Below are 9,443 nucleotides of genomic sequence, written 5' to 3' on the forward strand. Positions count from 1 at the left end.
GGGGGGTTGAATTGTGTTTTCTTTTTCTTCGTTTTCTCCTAAGCTGAAACACACTGGCCAGAAGCAAATAGAGACTGCTTCTGAAGTGATGTTCAGGACTAACTTGCAGCGGATAAAAACAGAGAGAGAGAGAGAGAGAGAGAGAGAGAGAGAGAGAGAGAGAGAGAGAGAGAGAGAGAGAGAGAGAGAGAGAGAGAGAGAGAGGAAAGACACAAAGCAATTATACATGTTCCTTCCACAAACCAGAAGTAGTCATGTCCCCCTTGCACTTCCAAGGAGAGTTCACTATAATGTAATATCTGATTACAACTGCTCACTGCTACAACTAGCAAGAGACTTCAAATTGCTCAAGCACAACTGCAAGAGACTTCCTATGCTCCTGAACACAATCAAGAGACTTCTATTGCTCAAGCACAACTGCAAGAGACTTCTAATCAAACAGAATTACAAAGAAAAATGTTAGAGGTTGAACACTTGATATACAATCAATGGTGTTCACAATACAAACCAGATACAGACTCTTAAGACTCTAGAATTTCTAAGATATGAACTTTGAAACAGAAATTCTAAGTGAACTTTGAAATGCAGAATAATTTCAGCAGAGTTTTGACACTTGTAAATTGTTGTTAAGTCTGATGCCAATCTCCAAGTCTTCACTCCTTTATATAGAGGTGTGAAAGAGACGTTGTGAATTGCCAGCACATCAAAAAGAGTCGTTTGAAGCTTTGATCAATCACCAATGATCTTTTGCCTGATATGGTAGTTGTCCTATGAAGGATCAATTTCAAATCCATTCCCATTGTGAAGGAACATCGTTGCAGGCAAAGCTGTTTTTCTTGTCCTATAGCAGAGACAAAAACAGAGTAGTGGAGGTAGTGGTTGTACACTTCGTACAATTGTACTTTGTCAACGCTTTTTGAAGATAAGCATCCAATGCCTTCAAATCCATTCAAAATGATCGTTGCTTTACATTTCCAGTCTTTTGCAATGCTTAGACGAGTTAAAATCCATTGAACAGCCCTTGAAGCTTTAAGTCTTGCATCTCCTGATGAACTTCAGCTTCTGATGAACTTGCTTCTGATGACGTCATCACTTCAGGAGCACTTTGTCTTCAGGAGCACTTCTCTTTAGACGCTTTAAGCTTCCTTTTTGTTGATTTCATAGCTCTCTTTTGTTCATCCAGAACCTATTTAAGATGTAAAATTTTGTCTATGGTCCTGTACACTTGAACAAATATTAGCTAGTCCAATTGACAATTTTTAATACATTGTTATCATCAAAACTCTCAAAAGTTCATTGTTAAACACATTTTGTTCCAACAAATTGAAACTCACACCCGCTCCGACCGCTCATGAGTTGGCGGTCCGACGGATTGCCTTGTCAACAAAAAAAAAATATAAACGTGTTGATTTTTAGATGAGTGGACCTATAAAAAAATCAATAATCCACTAAAATTAAAGTTTATCTACGATTTATAGGGTAATCAATCGTACAACTTGGATTATGCTCTAGAAGTTCAATCTTATCGTCCTTTAATAGGATGTTTATATAAAATTTTGTCAAAAATATTAGCTGATATAGTGGAAAATGTATTGGGAAAGTTAACATAATCATGCCATAGTGCCTTCATTTCAAGGGAAACAAATTCTAGTATTTAATGAAATAAATTTTACAAGTATGAATAAAAAAAAAGTTTTACAAGGATGAATAAAAAAAAAAAAGATGTTTGATAGTGAAGGTTGATTTCGAAGCTTTCCACCGGGTAAATTGGCAATTCTTAGAGAATATATGATAAGAAGAGAGAAATAAAAATAAACAATAGAAAGGGAAAAAAAAACTACTCCCTCCTATCTTAAATATAAGCAAAAAATCAAATTTATTTGGTTTAAATTTAAATCAAATACATTTGACTTTTTGTTTAGATTTAATACTGGAGGGAGTATGCTTTAGAATATGTAACGTGGACTCAATATATTTATACTCTATTATATTATTGGGGAAATGTTAACTTGTGTCTTGGGGTACAATAAGAAACTAAATGTAGAAGTTTTTTCTTGAAAATTATGCATTCAATGTCTTAAAATTTTCAAAAGCTATCTATTCACTATAAAATTCATTTTTTAGTTCTATTTTAAGTTTGTTAACTTGCGCGCTTAAGACACAAGTTAGTATGACCATACATTAATATGCTAGCATTGGGCAACTCAAAATTGTGGTTTGGATGCATGCCCAAACAAGTTGGCAACCTTAAATTTTGTAGTTTTATTGAAGGTGCCAAAATTAGTCCTACGGACTTTCTTCACTCATATTCGAAACCTTAAATTTTTTAGTTTACCTTAATCCCAAACAAATCGTGCCTTAAGAGTCTAAGTATTAATTATGACCATTCAATTTCATGGTCCCATACAATTATGCTTTGTACGAGCCCTAGCTTATATCCCTATAATAGTTCCTTCTTTCAATAGAAAAAAAAGGACCAGAGCATGTACTAATAGTTTTTGTTTAAATTAGAAAGGAGGGGACCAAACTAGAGCTAATAAATCGATACAACAAAAAGAATTGGACCACATAACTTGCTGTATTCTTTTAATGTATACGTATATATACTAATTATAAAGATGAAACTTTTTTGTTGTTGTGCTGATTATGGACCACAAAGGCATAGACTTTGTTGTCATAACAAGAAGGTAACATATTTCATGCTTTATGCCTGTTTTTGTATATCTTGATATATTTTAATTTTATTCGATATATATCTAGGATGGAGGGATTTGGACTTCATAAGTCAATAAAGTATGGTTATTATTCAACTAAGATAGGACAATTCAAATATAAAGTAGTTAAAATAAATAGAGTAAAGCTTGATTAAATTTGGACCATCTAATCTTAATTAGACGACCACATATATATCCGGACTGCATTCAACCTCAACACCTATGGAAGCTAATAATTTACACTCACCTAAAATGTAGAACATGCATGTTAGCAATATGCAACTTTTTGCTTGGACAAAGATATTTTTTATATTTTTTTATTTGGCTTTCGCACTGATTTCCGACCCACCAAAGGTGGGCGACTAATCCGGCTCATGCGTAGATATTTTTTATATTTAAAATAGAAGAATGGGGACAACAATGGTGTTGGGGCATTTTCCACTCCAATACTCATTATGTGTGGAAAAGGTGGGAATGATCACTACACTAGCCACTGCAAGGGGACTGAAGTTTTCTACTTCAAGTGTATCGAGAGTATAGATACATCAGTAGGGGAATGCCTAGAAGGGAAGGGTGGAACTGAGCCACTACTGGGCTCTATGATTTGGGTGCAACTCATTCATTTCTTGCTTATGGTTGTGTTAAAGAGATGAAATTTCGTGTGTCACATCTATCCAACACAGTTGGTTTGTATCCAAAATGGCTTGATCTCTATCCAACCTGGCTCGTAAGCCTAGAGAGAATAAACTCTCTTAATCTAAAGAGACACTCAATTTTTATAAACTTCAATACGATATTACAAGGAATGCTTAACCCTAGTTATAGCAATCTTAGATGCTTTAGATATAGCTACAAGTAAACCAAAAATTGAGTTGACATGGAAACTTGTTTGGGGCAACAACTCCTAGGAAATATCATGCATTTGTGAGGGCAAACCCCTTAGTTATTGATGACAGTCATTCATATAGTCACTAACAAAAAAGTCATCCATATAGTAGTTTTAGCGTTGTTTATTAGCTATTTTAGAGTCTTTTTAGTATATTATCAATTATCTTAGTTAAGTTTTTTTTTAAATAAACCGATGGGTATGCATGGATGAGTAAAATCAAGTAGGAGTTGAAATCGATGAGCGCGATGAATTGCTAATACGTGCTTTTTTTTTTTCTTTTTGGAAATGATGACTTAGTTTGTGATGATTGGCTATCGGAAAATTGGGAATCAACATGCTTCCACATAAATGGGATTCGACCCGTAGATGACTCTTTTGGTGTAGACCCCACCCTTTTCTTTTCTCCCTTGGTTACCACCTGTCTTGGAGGTGGATACAACATTGTGTCTTCTGGAAATGCTAGTTGATGCATCACCTCTTTGATGTGAAGTTTCATTTTGTAGGGGACTATTTTGAGACGTTCTTGAATACCTTTTCACTCCTCCATCACGAAAAAAAAAATCATCAACTTCTTACTCACATACGTAACCTTTGCAAATGAGGATCTATGTCATCCAAGCGAATAGGAATTTTTTTTATCTTCATTGCAATAATACGTGCACAAGGCAACCCGTACGATGTTTAATCACACAACCACAATTTTTCTTAACAAAGTCGGTTGTCTTGGAGCGTTTTGCTTCCTCAAAGATAAAACTCAACGCGGCTCTATAAACACAACCCTCCAATTCAAAGCGCAAAAAGTTGTCTTTGTACCTGTGTTCTAAGACTGTACGGCTCCTCCCAAAACTTGCTTATATCTTAGGCAGTTGGATAGCCAACATTTTGTCTATTACATCTCAACATGTTGCCAAATCTCTCACACTATTCCTCAAATATATTTTTCAACTTCCCATGAGCCGATTCAACAATGTTGGCGGTTCTGCAGCCTTGATGCAAGACACCGTCTGTCCACGCCCTCACAAATTTTTCCTTAACATTATTCAATATTGTGGTTCCAACATAGTCAAGGAACTTTGGGAATTTTTTTCATACATCTCGGAATTGCATTATCGCATTTGCATATGAATACATTGTAGGAGATTCAACCACGTCATCCCAACCGTCTGACCACGTCATGCCAAGCAAATTATCTCGCTCTCGCCATCTATCATTTATGAAAAAATGAGGGAGTGTTTACTTCATTATCACGAAGTTTGGAAACACCGGTAGGTTTCACTTCAACGAATGCTTGAATGAAAGTTTTGGCATCAACCGAAGCTTCAATGGTAGGTTTGACATTAACAAAACTTCAATGGAAGCTTCAGTGATGGCCGGTTTTGATATAAATAACTTATGTAAGAAGCCTAAGGAAAAAAAAACAAAATTGACTCCAAAATTCAAATACTGACCCCCATGCAAGTTAACTCACGTTGGCACCTCAGCGTGAGTTAACCCACTCTACGTCTATGCCTCCAAAATGATGAACATAGCAGAAAAACCAGCAAAATATAAATAGCTTGGATGATGCATATTACCTGATTTTTGACGTTTGATGAGAGTAGAAACTTGCTTCCTGACGATTTTCAAGGATATGAGCTCAAACTTTTTCACCAAAAATTCGCACTTTTAGGTGTTTTAGAGTTGCAGATGGAAACAATTGTGTGTTTGAAGTGTGTAGCTGCTGGTGTTGGCCTAAAAACATGAATGGATCGGAACGTGAGTTAACTCACACTCGGTAGAACCAACGTGATTTAACTCACGTTGGAGTTATTTTATGAAGTTTGGGGGTGGGAATGAGCAAAACTGTATGGGAAAAAATAAATTTTCTTTAACCAATACATCCTAAACCGATAAGTTAAGGAGTCCAGGCCAATTTGTCCGCAAATTATAATTGAATTCTGCTCTTCTCCCAGCACATTTTGCTCGCGTCCAACTGAAATACCGAAAATACCCCTGCGTTAGTTAAGTAACGCAAGTATTAAAATCTGCGCATCTTAACATGCGCTGCGCAACTTAACTCACGCTGGAATTAACACTTGCGTGAGTTAACTCACGTTGGAATTAACACTTGCGTGAGTTAACTCACGCTGCGTTACTTAAGTAGCGCAGGGGTAAATTGGTAATTTCAGTTGGGTGCGAGTGTTTTATGTTGGGATAAGAGCAGAATTCATTATAATTAGCTTTGATGGGTTGATTCGAGTCCGCCTCATGTTTGTTTGCGTTTAAACGAGCTAATCTGCATACCCTAAAAAATAAATAGACAAAAGATCAATTTTTGAATAAAAAAACTAGGATTCTAAAAATGTGGTATTTAAAAAAGGTGAAAAAATTAAAAATCTACTATTGAAGATTTGACATTGTAATTTTTTGAGAGTACCGTAATTGTAGCTACATGTATCACAATTCACAACTGAGTCTTGAATCTGTAGACATAAACCACACAACTATAAATAGTTTAACACGTGCGGACCAAAATATAGTTTAACACGTGCGGACCAAAATATAAATGGACCAAAATTGTGAACTTAAAAATGAAGAAATGGAATGGATAAATAGGGGCGTCACATTCTTTCGAATTCAAGAAAAATTGATAAGCCGAAGGATGAGGATTGACACAAAAAATGTGATTTCTTGATAATATCAAAGGTGGTTCAATCCAAAACCACGAGACAAAGCTCTTAATACACATATGTGTAAGACAAAGCTCTTAATATACATGTGTAAAATTCTACAAAATTCAACTTGTTTTATTTCGTAGGAAAACTTACAATTTATAGAGCACTTGCTCTAGTGAACTCAAAGGACCCTAATAAATTACAAAACCACCTAATACTATTTTTAGATTTGAAATAATAATAAGTCCTCGTGAGCTTAGCTCAGTTTGTATGGACAATGCATAATAATATGCAAGGTCTACGGTTTGAACCCTGGCCATCACAAAAAAAAAAATAAATTGAAATAATAATTAATTCAAATTATTTCCAATAAAATCAGTAAACAAGTAAGTGAAAATTCCATAACAATTATTGAAATTTTACCCCTGTATAGATAGGGCCGCCACATTCTTTCGAATTCAAGAAAAATTGATAAGCCGATGGATGAGGATCGACACAAAAATTGTGAAGAAAAAAAAAAAGTAAGTGAAAATTCCATAACAATTATTATTTAAATTAAAGTGCTGAAACTTTCTCCATTGAATGTGATAGTAGCTAAAGACTTGCATGAGCTGTAGCAAATTAACTCAAAACCGTTGAATCTTCAAAACCGTTGAAGAGATTGAACGCATCAATTGGCAATTATGAATCACTCCTTCATATCCATAAACGTGAGCTGTACCAAGACCAATAGCTACAACATGTGAATACATCCACTAAAATTAACATGTGTGACCTGCTTGCCAAGTTAATCCCCATGATACATACCAAGCACGTTAATTAACAAAACTAATTCGTCGATTGCTCCCCAAAATTATGTATAAAACGTGAATAACCCCCATCCAAGGGCATTCAAGCATAAATTCCTGGACCAATAGAAATAAGGGTTAACGGTGTTTTACCTCTGTAATGTAGATTATTTGCAGTTTACCCTGTAAAAATAATAATTTATATTCCATCATTGTAATTTGAAGATTCCTTGGTTTTAGACCTTCATGAATTTTGACTGTACAAAATCAATGATATGGCAGAGGGTAAACCGAAATTTGGTCAAATTACAAAGAGTGAAAGTACCATAAATTTTGTAATTTGATGTCATGAAAGTTGAAAACCAAATAATCTTCAAATAACATGGATGAAACCTAAGAAAAAAATTTACAAAGGGTAACCAAAAATGACATATATTACTAAGAAAAAAATTTACAAAGGGTAACCAAAAATGACATATATTACTGGAGGTAAAACACTATTAACCTAGAAATAAAAAACCATTTGCTTCCAAAAAGGCCAAAACCATAGATTAAAAATATAATAAAATATTCACTTTTTTTTTGTTGTGTGTGCATTTTTTTACAGCATCCTTCTGCATGTTTATTTAACTTTTGATTTCATCAGATTGACATATTTTAGAGCAGTTCAAAAAGAGCAATTTGAGTGTCGTTAAAGAGCCAAATAACAATTAACTTACACTGAGCCAACGACAGTTAAAAAAAGAGCAATTTGAGAAGTAAAAAGAGTAACTTTCTTGAATTAGCACACCGTAGAGAGGAGAAAATTGAAAAATTTATTGTGACTTGTAGATAAAAAGAAGTGAAAAAGAGAGTTTCTTTTTAATATATCAACTCAACGGGTCAATCCGCACCGTCCTATTTTTTAGCGGATTTGGCTGTACGGGCACCTACTAATTGCGGTTCAAAATCTCAAGTCACCCCGCTAATTAAAAATGTCAGGTTAAACGAGCTAACCTAACCGGTCCAACCCATTTTGTCATCCTAATTACCAAGCACGTTAAATAACAAAACTAATCCGTGGATTGCTCCCAAAATTATGTATAAAACGTGAATAAAGAATAAAATAGAAATAAAGAATCATTTGCTTCCAAAAAGGCCAAAACCATGGATTAAAAAATCACTTTTTTTTGTATGTGCATTTTTTACAGGTTTCCTTCCGCATGTTTAGTGAACTTTTGATCTCATCAGTTTGACAAATTTTAGAACAGTTCAATCAATTTTAAAATCGGTTAAATTGATTTTAAAAATGTCAAACAACAGTTAAGCATCGTTGAAGAGCCAAATGACAATTAATTACCGCTGAGCCAATGGCAGTTAAAGAAAAAGTAATTTGAGAAGTAAAAAAAGTAACTTTCTTGAATTAGCACACTTGTTAAACCATGATCTACATGTCAAAATTGCAAATTGTTGTCTTAACAAGCATTTTTATTTTGTGTACTCTCAACAAGAATTTACAAGTATACAAGTATTTTTGATATATATAAAAAGAAGGTACCTTGAATATTTGTTGTCTTGTTTTGAAAGGTAAAACGCCAAACACTGAAGCCTAATCCTATAGAAGGGAACAGTGAGTGAGTGTGAGAGGCGCCGTCAACCAATTAGAAGCAAAGGTTGTGTGTCACAACATAAACACAACAACAAAACAAACCAGGTTTCCCGTTTCTCTAAAGTCTTATAATTTATAATATAAAGATTACAAAATGCATAACATACCAAAGGTTAATGTAACATATATCAATATCAATGCCACCCATATCATAGTACGGTATGTCCCCTCAAAGGCCTCAACACCATGCCATGTCAAAGACTAGACCATCAACCAACTCTCACACTTTCTACCAATAAGAGCTAGACAACGCATAGTACTCAAACTATTTTAACCAATCATAACTAGACAACACTTGTACCATTCTAATCCTAGTTTCTCAGTCGTTATCTCTTTTCCATTCGTTTCAAAATTTATTCTCACTTTTTTGTCCCATGAGTGACCACTATCCTCTCTCTCTCACTCTATATCAACTCAAAACCTATCTATCTATGTAGATTTTTCATTTTTCACGTCTCATTTAATGTAATTAAGGAACAGAAATTTCAAACCAATAGTAAAAGAATTGGAAATGTAATATAAAGTACTATATTACAAGAGAGATGTGAGAGAAAAAAAAATAGAATTGAATTATAATATTACATTGAAAAAATAATAAAAATTAATAGAAATGTGAAAATATAAAAAATGTAATGTTGAATTAAATTAAGCCTTTAACCATCATAAAAAAATTAAATTAAACCTTTAGATGTGTTCTTAAATTAGCACTCTCTCATATTTGACCACTTAATTATAAAGTACTCTCCCTAA

This window comes from Medicago sativa, chromosome 7 (assembly GCF_051527215.1).
Source record: "Medicago sativa cultivar Bolivia chromosome 7, Bolivia_mono, whole genome shotgun sequence".
NCBI classification, from domain to species: Eukaryota; Viridiplantae; Streptophyta; class Magnoliopsida; order Fabales; family Fabaceae; genus Medicago; species Medicago sativa.